Genomic DNA, 11938 nt, shown 5'->3' with positions numbered 1-11938 from the left:
GGGGGGGGAGGGGGCTGAGGATTCTCTCACCTAGAAAAGTGGAAGGCATGTGGCGACCCACTGTACATGGGGTCGCGACCCACTTTTGGGTCACGTCCCACCAGTTGAGATCCAAGGATCTAGGCGTATATGGAGCTCCTGTCCTCTAGACGTACATGGAGAAGGATTGAATAGAAATGTGGCGTAGATGCGTTCAGAACAGGAGGAAAAGGGTGGGTACTCAATGGAGGGCAAGGTGGGAAGGGCATAGGGATGTATAGAAGTACAGAAGTAGGGGCACAGGCAGGTAGGTGGAGAGAGGGGTTGGGGAAGGGTGTTGGTGGAATTCTCGGATGTGACCTGGTGTCCACAACCATCACAAGTTCCAACAGTGCTCGTATTCCTCTGAAACAAGGATGTCATTCCAGTAAAACCAAGTATTATGAAACGTTTCCCCAGTTCCTTTAAGAGAACTGGTAAGATCTTCAATGTGTTTGATATCATTATTTTATGGAACCGGAGTCAAATCATAAGAGAGTGAAGTTGTTTTCAAAGGGAAAGAATGCAAACTTGGGCCGCATTTATCATGTGTATAAGTATCCAGGACTTATATGTTTTGAAAGGAAAGGGGTTATGATTTAACAGGAAAAAAGACTTGCAGGGATTGGTAGGAAATGTCTTCTTTATACTATCTTTCAACTGTCCTTTATAAGTTAGAGGTCTTCCACAGCCCAGTAATGTAATCAGCAGAAGCTTTATTTTATTTGGCCACAAGGTATACCTCAAAAAGCTGTATAATGGAACAAGATAAGTAATAAATGCTATTTCTAAAGATGATTATCTCACTAATCTGCCGGTTTATGTTCAGTCGTTCATCCGAGATAATCAGAAGCTAAGATAGTAGTGACCCTGCGGAGAATAGAAGCTATACATCGGGCACTACAAGGGGGCATGGCCTATGAATCTTTCAAAGAGAAGTATGTGCTGGAATTCTATACCAATTCTACAAGGAGTTATAATTTGTGCCAAACAAGATATCTACAATTAATTGGGCAAAATTCATACAACTAGATGGAGTTTATAGTCCGGCCCTTATAATCCAAACTATATTGGAGAATGCAAAATACAAGGTCCTCTGGACATTACTGTGCCGTAGTCCATAGGTCCTTTTTTGCATTCTCTAATATAATTCGACGACAATCTGGATAAACTTCGTGTGTCCAACCCTTGGAACGTCCCACCATCAGGTGCTGAGGAAGACCTGGCTGGCCCAATCTGCAGCTTTTTGAGATACTTCAAGTAAAGCTAAAGCCCTAAAGTTTTTGATAGAGTATGGAACAGTTTAAACCCCTGTCAGTTTTTTGGTGTCTCTGTCCCACTGGAAAAACAAATCCCCTCACTTTCTGTCCCAGAGACGCAACAGGAAATGAGGTAATTTCCCACTGAGGTGTCCCCATTGGAAGATTTACCCTCATCACTTGTTTTGGTAACAACTGTAACATCTTAGGTTTCCTATTACTTTCTGTTCTGGTGGTCACCAGGACAATTAGAGAGGGTGAATCTTCACAGCCGGGACACAGAAGGTAATACAAACCAGACAGAGGTTCTAGCCCTTCCACACTCTATTCCTCACTCTATCTAAAGAAATTCTGGCCTTAATAGTAAAAGTACACCTTCATATTCATCAGGACTTGATTTCCCTTTTAAAATAGAAAAGAAATTGAGGACACCAAATCCTCAATTTCTTTTTCAGAAGCCTCAGCACTCAATGAATGGGAGCCGTTTATGAATGGGGAGGAGCCTCTGTACTGAGTGCTTCTCCCCATTGAGGAAATCTTGAATGAACAGTCTGTGATGTAAATCGCAGCCTGCTCATTCATAACTGGGGACACATAGTACTATGTGTCCCCAGTTATTTACAAACACTGGAGTGATCAGACGATCGCCCCGGTGTTTGTCCTTCTCACGCGGATGATCGGTAAATATCAATGATATTTACCGATTCCCCGCTCTGCCACGCACAGAGCCGCTGTCATCCTGAAACTGACAGGAGGACAGCGGCTCCGATCGCGTACCCGCTCAGCCATCCTGACAGCTGCGGGCACGGCTTCTCTCCCCCTCACCCCTCCGCCCTCCTGACAGCAGGCAGCGCTCCCTCCTGCGGACGAGGGAGCGCTGTCATATTGGATGGCCAGCGGTGAGGGGAGAGAAGCCGCCCCCAGGACAAGCTGTGTCAGCCGCACGGCGCCCTTGTTGCCGTGGCACCCTGTGAGGCCGCACAGCTCGCACACCCCTAAGGCCGGCCCTGAGAAACACTGTTTAGACAGCATCTAATTTTGTGGCCTACAGGAGAGAATAGTTAAAAAATAAAAAAATGCTTTTGCAGAAGACACCGGTCATATTGGATGGCCAGCGGTGAGGAGGAGAGAAGCCGCCCACAGGACGAGCTGTGTCGGCCGCACGGCGCCCTTGTTGCCATGGCGCCCTGTGCGGCCGCACAGCTCACACACCCCTAAGGCCGGCCCTGAGTCCAACATAGACCCCCCACAGCCCACTAAAGAACCTGCACAGCCACCTGAGAGTCCGCACAGCTCACCATAGACTCCGCACAGCCACCCTAAATCCTCCAATGGAGACATCAGGCCGGCACCTTGAAGCAGCACAGAGTATGTAGCTTCATATTATTCTGCATTGATGTATAATTAATTGCTGGGATCTGTTGTCCTCTATAGCCGGTTGCCATTCAGCATTGCTGTATAAGGTATCACTGGGATTTGTAGTCCTCTATAGCTGGTGGTATTCTGCATTGCTGTATAATTTATTGATGGAAATTGTAGTCCATCTGCAGCTTTGAGTCAGTGGCACAACTACCAGGGGCACATCGTTTGCAGCTTGGTTTGGGCCCTGGCGCTCCACCACTGTCCTAAAATCATTAGTCTCTTCCTTTTAGATTGTAAGCCTTCACGGGCAGGGCCCTCCTTACCATCTTGGCTTGAATTGTATTGTAATTGTAATGTCTTACTTATATTGTAAAGCGCTGCACAAACTGTTGGCACTATATAAATCCTGCATCATAATAATAAGAATTAGTCTGTATTCTTTTAGAAAAAAATGACACACACAAAAATAAAAGATATTGGTAATTGGTATCGGCAGTACTTGAGGAAAAGTATCGGTACTTGTACTCGGTCTGGAAAAAATGGTATTGGTGCATGCCTACTTAACACACTTCCTATCCTTTAGTGACAACAGTTCTTTTTCGTAGATACAGTACAGGGATTGAGTGTTGTCACCCTAGGATAAGCTTTAAGAATACACAGATAATATGCTATAGGTTGAAAGTGGTATTAAGGTGGATTTGTAGTGTAAGCCTGAAACCCCCATCTATCCTACCCATGTGCGGTAGGATAAGCATACATGACATAGTTGATAAAGGAGGATTTACATAGAGCTGGGTTGCAGAACTCTGTGAAGTCCCGGTTGGCAAGACAGCAATTAAACAGTCCTGACCCTAGACGCTCTCATTGACTGAGAGGCCGAGGCACACTGCTGTTTAATACTGCAGCAAGATCACTTTACAGCTTGTGGCTCCACTGCAGAGCGTCCGAGTATTGGAGATTCTGTGTCAGGATTAGAAAAGGAAAACAAACCCCTGACAGCTCCATTTATAACAGGGCAGCCGAGAATTGGAAATGATGTGTAGATAAGGAGCAGTCTCTGGGGGCTCAGCATGCTCTGCAGAGCCGGGAGGAGAGGACAGCACGTATACAATGGACTCTGTAGACCCTAAGAAGGGATGGATTTTCATAATGCAAATGGCCGGTTAAATTAGAATTAAAATGGACTTGGTATCATATATACTGTATGTGTGTGTATGTGTGTGTATATGTGTGTATGTATATATATATATATATATTATATATATATATATATAATGTATATGTTTATATTTTTACAATGTGTAATTATTGTGTAATTGTATTATTTGCAGGTATTTATTACCTCTCACAGAGATCATAGTACTCCCCCGGCAATGTCTTTATATGCTTTACTCTCCAGATGGATGGAATCATCTTTGTTCAGGCATCATCCTGGGTCAGCATCTACTTCCTGGACTGAGATGGCGGCTCACAGATGACACAATCATGTAAATCTCGATTCCTGTGCAGTTCTTGCCTCTGTTACAAATGACTGACACAAACAGCCTCTCACCTAGCTAAAAGTAGATTCTGAACCCGGTTGATGACTCAAAAAAAGATGGTGCTGGCCTTCTGGGGAGAAAGGACCATGAAAGCATTGTCATTGAGAATAATGTGATCTGTTTGTGGGATAATGGCCCAACCTTCTATTGCCGTAGTTCTCTTTGGGGTCACAGGAGGACATATACTAATGTCCTCCTGTGACCCAAAACTCAGTGCCCCTATATGCTGACTTTGCAGTGCCGCGCTGCAGCCGGGACGGATCCCGACAATATTGTCAGGATCCCCCCCACTACCTGATTGACAGCTGGCTCTAGAGAGTGCCCGCCCCCTCCCCTTTCCGTTCCTCCAGACACTGCTAGAGAAACAGAAAAAGAGGAGGGGAGAATTCCTGCAGGGGAGTCTGACAGTCACCAATTTTCTGCATGAGGATGATTGGGAACTGAGCGATCAGTGATATGTAATTGCTCAGTTCTCGATCTATAGACCCGACGCGTGCAGCTTCTGTGTCACAGGTCGGCTCTAATTATGGGGATGAGTGCATTTTACTCTCCCCATAATTCTCCTTTTAAAGCTCACCGCACATGTTACAATCTGATTGTACAATCTCCTTTAGATCTACTAACATCTAAGTAGTACAATGAGCCTCCCTCATTGGATATAGATCGATTTAGGTTTGGTAAGTCCTCATGTACTCTTATACTCATACTCTTATACTGTACAATCAGATTGTATATTTTATCATTACTTTTACTATCTGATTGTACAATTACCTTTATTTAGATCTACAAACAGAATTGTAACGTGTGTGGTGAGCCTTAGAGAAATGCATTCAGATTTACTTGAATGAGAACATGCAGAAAATCCCATCAAAAATGGTTGTTTCCAGTGCACTTCAGCGCAGTTTGTTGGTGTGAATATGACCAATTTATAACAGAAGATTGGTTATTGTTCCTTACTTGCTGATTGGCTGCAAGCTCCATTTGGCCTAAGATTTTACAACATGTTTTTCCGATTTGCTAATCAAGGGATGCCGGGCAGAATTGTGCTAAAAGCGGCATTCACTGTACGAATTTCATCTGGTTCCTGATAAAATATATTGTGTATGCTAGGGATGTACTGGTACCGATACTGTGAGTACTCGTAAAAATGCCCCGATACTAATTTCCGGTACTGGCGCTTTAAAGTTGTAAACTGGAGCCATAGGAAGGCTGCCTAGGTCCCCAGGAAGACCCCGCACAGCCTACTAAGACCCCTCACAGCACTACTGAGATCTTCCGCTGGAAACATCAGGCGGAACCCCGGAGTAGCACAGAGTATGTAGTTTCATATTATTCTGCATTGATGTATTATGTATTGCTGGTATTTGTAGTCCTCTAGAACTGGTTGGCATTCGGCATTGCTGTATAATGTATCGCTGGGATTTGTAGTCGTCTATAGCTGATGGTATTATTCAGCATTGCTGTAAATTGTATTGCTGGTATTTGTAGTCCTCTATACCTGGTGGTATTCCGCATTGCTGTATAATGTATTGCTGAGATTTGTAGTCCCTGTACAGCTTGGAGTCAGTGGCAGAACTACCAGGAGCGCAGAGTTTACCCTGGCAAATTACTACTGTCCTAAAATCATTAGTCTGTATTGTTTTGAAAAAAACTGTCACATGACGCACACACACACACACAAAAAAGTATCGGTAATTGGTATCGGTGAGTACTTGAGGAAAAGTATCGGTACGCCTACTCAGTCTGGAAAAAATGGTATCGGTGCATCTCTAGTGTATGCACTACTTTACTCTGGGTAGGTGGAGCCTGGTGAGGAACTTTGAGAGCCAAGATCCCCATAGCCTGCTATTTTCTATGGCACCAGTCTACTGTCTGCTGTCATGTATAAAAAAGAGTGGATCTGATGGGGAACTCAGTTGTCAGATTTCCCCATCAGGCTTCACCCTCTGTCAGTGTCACTGGTCATTAAGGACACTGTTAGCTAAGCGTCCTTGATGACCAGTGAGGCTTTTTAAAGGAGAACTATTGGGTTAAGTCTTTTCCCCATAGTTCTCCTTAGGGTAACGGGAGGACACAAACTAGCGTCCTCCCGTCACCCTAGGCTCAGTATACCGTGAGCTGTAGTTCGCCGTATACTGTTTCAAATAAGTTTTATTGAGTTTTATAAAGGGTACAAAGGGATGTATACATATAAAGTAATACAGTGAGCCCATATCTGGGACTTCAACAGGTACATAATGGTATGTGTTCGCTCACCTCCCGATCTACTGATCCGGCCTGTGACAGTCTTATTGTCACAGGTCGGCTAGAACTATGAGGTGAGTGAAAAGCACTCGCCTCATAGTTCTCCTTTTAAGGCATTTTAAAGGTCTATACCTCCAGAAAAGTGGCGTTAAGGCTTTATTGGATTCCATTGTATATGTTTAAAAAAAATTCCCCCCTAACTTTTGGTACCAAAAGCTGCTGTTCTATTTCATATTGATTTGCAGAAATTATAATGGTATGTCTTAATGCTTTATCAAACAAGCAGATTGGCTGATTGACCTCTTATATCTGTGTACTAGGAGAAGGATAGATAGTTGATAGTATAGTTGATTAAAGCAAAATTCCAGGCAAAATCTTTTTTGTTTGAATCCTTTTTCAAGTATTTATTGCTGTCCATGACCCTCCCAGGGAAATTTCACCCCACTTCATGTCCTTGTGACAGCTGGACTGAAACTAAGGGGAGCAGAGTCAGCAGTCACTGGAAATGAAGACACTCAGAGGGGAATTTATCAAAACTGGAGCAAACGACAAAATCTGTAGCAATCAGCTTCTCATTTCAGTTTGTTCAGTTAAGATTTGAAAATGAAAGAGCGAAGTTGCTTGGTTGCCATGGGCAACTGCTCCAAATTTTGTCTGCTCCAGTTTTGATAATTTCCCCCCAGACAGTTATTATAATCTGACCAGAGTTTCTAACCCTTTCCTATCCAGCTGATATCAAGTATCTTGTTGCAGTCTGTGGCCCAACTGGAGAGATTTCCTATCACTTCCTGTCTTGACAGGATGTCAGGGAAATTCACCCCCATGGGGACACAAACTGCAGATAAAAACCTGACAGAGGAACCATGTCTTCCCCACTCTGTCTAAGGGTTAAACAAAGTTATGGCTTGAATCTGGCTTTAAACAAGAACTCAGGAAAATTCATAAACTTACCACAGTGGGGCTACCCCTGCACTGCAAGGGTTAAGTGCTCATTTTGTCTAGAGGACGCAAATAAAGCCGATATTGTCACCTGATCCTCAGTCCCGCTGCGGTCAGCACTCACCTCCCCCCCCCCACTCTGGCTATGGATTGTCCCTCGGTGTCCTAAATTAGATCGATGGACCTGAATAAAACATGATGATATCTGAGGTCCTTTGACCGCTGGAGCCCAGGGGAGAAGAGGCTGCAGGGACCAGTGTAGCAGTCGGGCAGAACTGAGGATCAGATGAGTAAACCTGTTATATTTGACACACACACACACACCCCTATAAACAAAACGAACACTTAACCCTTGCATTGCATTGCGGGGGTAGCCCCACTACTAGGGTAAGTTTTTTTTTTTTTTTTGTGTTCCTGAAATTCTTATTCTTGAAAAAGCCACTTTTGATGATTTTGCCACCTGATGGCTGCAGATGGTAAATAAAATTTGAAGTATTTATATGTAATGTTTCACATATATTTCAATAAATATACATCTTTTAAATATGAACAAAAAATATTTGTGAATGAAATGAAGAAAATAGTAACAATAGAAAGCTATAAGGTTTCCTAGTGAAGGAGTAAGAATGTGCTTGTTTGAAGGTTATCTCCTCATCACGCACGCTGGGTGGTTTCTGTAAGGTAGGTGAATTTGCTTGGCTTGAGTGTCTTGTGCGTCTGTGTCTTGCTAACGTTAATGGAAACTTTGAGGGATTGAGGAAGAGTCTGATGTGCTGACTGTGCGTCCATGGTTCTTCCAGTGCGGGTAACATCTATGATTTAGGAGTCCATCAGAAGAATTAAAATGACATCAACTTTCCATTTTACATCCGAGGCTGGCGATTTATCCGTGGAGGTTATATGTCAGCAGTGATTTTTTTACATCCAGTGGAGCGATGGCCTCCCAAACTACTCACCTCTCTGTTTGTTTATATTTCTTTCTTTTTTTTTCATTATGTGACCATCTGCTTATGGGATTTTACTGGCTGATTCTGGGAAGTTTAAGGTCAGCTCTAGACAGTTACATAAATAGGAGTTGGTCACCTGCCAAAAATCTGTAAGTTAATGCACATAGACGCACTTGTGATCTTCCTACCCCTGCTGTGTGGTTTGGCTGTGTGACATAAGGAGAATAGCTTTTATTATGCGTTTTGTGCAGTCCACTGTAGCCTGATTAAGCAGGGTTTTCATTGTGCTTCTGGGCAGGAATGCAGTGAATTCCTTTCTTTATTGGGTTTGAGCAGCATTACAATTTAACATTAAAAAACAACTCCGGCAAGATTTTTTACATTAATTATTGCAGTGTGGCTACCATCGCTCTACAAGGGTTAACTGCTCATTTTCTTCTAGGGACTAAAAGTTTTACTCACCCTACGTTCTGAGCAGGACAGCTGTCCCAACGCTTCCTCACCATGTCTCCTCCTACACTGCAGCGATTGCATGTCCCTCTGTGTCCTCACGTCCTATACACTGTGTATAGAACACGATGACTCGAGGATCCTTAGACTGCTGCAGTGGAGGGGAAGAGATGCAAGAAGCCGACTCGGAAGATCGGTTGAGTGTAAATTTTTTTATTTTAGCCCCTACATGAAAACAAGCCGTTAACCTTTGCAGTGTGGGGGTAGCTCCACTGCAAGGGTTAATACAAAATTTTCCCAGGGTTGTTCTTTAAAGTAAACTCTGAAACCTTTTCTCAATAATGAATCCTGATCAAACAAATACACATTGCCCAGCAAAGAATTTCTTTACATTTTTGCGGCAAAAGGACCTACTGTCATAATGTATCAGAGCAGATCCAAATCTCTCAGCTCCTCTTCCCTGAACGTCTTGTTGATTACTAGACCAGCACAGGGGACAGCACAGCCTTAAAGAGTATTAAAGTCTTTCTTTTTTTGGTATATATCTATTGCTAGCAAGCAGTAGATATATGCCCCATGATTTAAAAGAAAAAGAAAAAAGTAGGCACATACCTAATGACTGACCTGTTCCATCGCCGCTCGATCCCGGCTGAAGCACTCCTGGCTCCCGAATGGCTGTGAAGAAGAAGTGTGCGGGCGCATACGCAGCAGAGGGGAGGGGAGAAAATAGATACTGACGCTCAATGGACGCAGCCGGGAGGGCACACGCCAGACAGACTTTATGGGACACGAGGAGTCTGCGGTGGATCAGAGACCGGCACCAGTGCTGGAGGGAGCGTCGGAAATGAGTGGAAAGAAGATGATGATCGCAGCAAGAGGCATCAAATAAGGTAAGTGCTTACAGCAGCATGGGGGGGGGGGGGGTTTCCCCTTTAATGTCACTTTAAACAGCTGTTCATCTACTTGCTTGAAGTAGGTAGGAGAGAGTAGATAGTATCAAGGATCAGGGGACTGTCTTGCCTGGTTGTGTTTGTGGAGACACACAGCTTACTAGAACACACAAGGGTGGCTCCATAGGACCCTGCAAGGGAAAGGAGCCACCCTAAAACCCTATTTCAGGACCAGTGCTCAGGGTACCAGCTGATTCTGCTGGAAACCTAAACTTTTAAACATCATGAGGAAGCATCCATTGTAAACGATTTAATCAACATTTGAAATCGCTTAAAAACCTTTTGACTTTCTAGTAGTAATAAACTCTCAAACGTTTTTTTTTTTATAATGAATCCAGATCAACCAAATATACATTGTCCAGCAAAGTGTTTCTTTATACTTTCACCCAAGCACCTACAGGCATCTTGTTTTCAAACAGCTGGCTCCAACTCTCTCAGCTTGGTTTCCCTGAACTTCCTGTCCAGTACAAGATCACTAGAGACAGAGCTGTCTCCAGCAGCCATCCATCTATGGGGTTGGAGAAGGAAGAAGTGAAGGAGTAGAGTAGAGGGGGAGCAAGCAGCTGAGGATTGGATTGTCCTGCTTTGCCTGTGTACTCGTGAAGAGACACACACAGCTTACTAGCTCACACAAGGGTGGCTCCATGTGACCCTGCAAGGCAAAGAAGCCCCCTAAAAAAGGATATCAGGGCCAGTGCTCAGCGGACCAGCCGATTCGGCTGGAAACCAGAACTTTTAAACAGCATCCATTGAAAGTGATTTCATCAGCATTTGAAATCGCTTAAAAACCTTTTTACTTTAATATCACTTTAAAGTGTATCAAAATCCATAACTTTGTTTTTACTCTTGGATGGCGCAGGGAAGACTAAGGCCTCATTCAGATGGCTGTACACATCCGTGCAGCGTGCGTTCCCGTAAACGGCCTGATCCCAGGAGGGACAGGTGCTGCTTGCAATTGCGCGCAGCAGCCCGTTCTGCCCTATGGGAGGACGCGGCTGTAAGCTGTCATACGTACAGTCGAACTGCAGGGAAAGGAAAAACAGGCTGCTGTGCGCAATCACACGCAGCACCTGTCCCTCCAGGGAACGGCCCATTTAGGGGCGTGCACGCCTCATGGACATGTGCGGTCGTCTTAATGAGGCCTTAGATCCTCTTTCAGTTTTTTTTATTGCTGCCTGGGAAAAAAAAAGAACCCAGGAGTGAACTAGAAACCATCAAGTACCAGATATAGGCTGCTGACATGCACAAAACTTCATGAAACAAAAGGGTCTTGTGCATAGAGGGATGCCAATATGGTACAGCAAACGGTGAGTGATCTACACCAGTGCTTCTTAAAGTGTGGGTCGTGACCCCATATGGGGTCCCGCAAGTGAACAGGAGGGGTCATGATCTGAATCCCCGGCCTAGGGCCGCCATCAGGGGGTACGGCCGGGGAGGCCTGGGCTCCAGACAAGATTTTTTTGTTTTCGTTTAATGTTTAATGTGCAGTGTAGTGTAGTTTTTAAGGTCACGTTGACAGAGCTTTCTTTAACCCAGCAGCAGAGGAGCACAGCTGCTGGAGGTAAAGGTAAGGAGGAAGAGGGAAAGGGGGCTTAGTAGTAGTAGTTGGTAATGACAGACACTGACCGTCCGTCCACGGTAGAGTTGAGGAGGAGGAGAGACACAGACTGACATTGGAGGGGAGCGGGGGGAGACGAGGAGAGAGACACTGTCCGACGCTGGGGAGGGGGGGTATTAGGAGAGAGACACTCACCGATGCTGGGGGGGAGGAGAAGAGGAGAGAGACACCGACTGATGCTATAGGGGAGGGGGGGAGACACCGACCGACGCTGGGGAAAAAGGGGAGAGACACCATCCGACACTGGGGTCCTTTAAAATTTCCTCTGCCAAAAAAGGGGTCACGAGTGGAGAAAGTTTAAGAAGGCCTGATCTACACCATTCTGAAGGGGCAAAACCTTCTACAGAGAACACTCACCATTTCCTGTAGCAGCTTTTTATTGCTCAATGATGATCTCAATGATGGTTCCTGGTGATCATTGTCATCGGGACACAAAGTGATAGAAATTCCTAAATATTGTCACTGGAACAGGAATAAAGGGAAAACCTTCCAAACTGGGGTGCCTATTACGGTGACTTTAGAGAGATTTCATGATGTCACTTGTGTCTCCATGACCAGAGAAGATAATTCAAACAGAAGACTAAAACTAAAAATAAATATAATAATAAGA

General features: G+C 44.5%; 1 protein-coding gene across 1 annotated transcript in view; it reads left to right on the top strand.

The window, feature by feature from the left end:
• The window catches only part of GRIPAP1 (GRIP1 associated protein 1), a 91880-nt gene that overhangs the window by 42971 nt on the left and 36971 nt on the right, over positions 1 to 11938 (top strand). The gene's annotated exons all lie outside the window — the stretch shown is intronic.

This window comes from Nanorana parkeri, unplaced genomic scaffold (assembly GCF_000935625.1).
Source record: "Nanorana parkeri isolate BGI_ZX_2015 unplaced genomic scaffold, ASM93562v1 scaffold380, whole genome shotgun sequence".
NCBI classification, from domain to species: domain Eukaryota; kingdom Metazoa; phylum Chordata; class Amphibia; order Anura; family Dicroglossidae; genus Nanorana; species Nanorana parkeri.
Note: the sequence above shows the minus strand (reverse complement) of the source record. Positions and strands in the feature narration are given on the sequence as shown.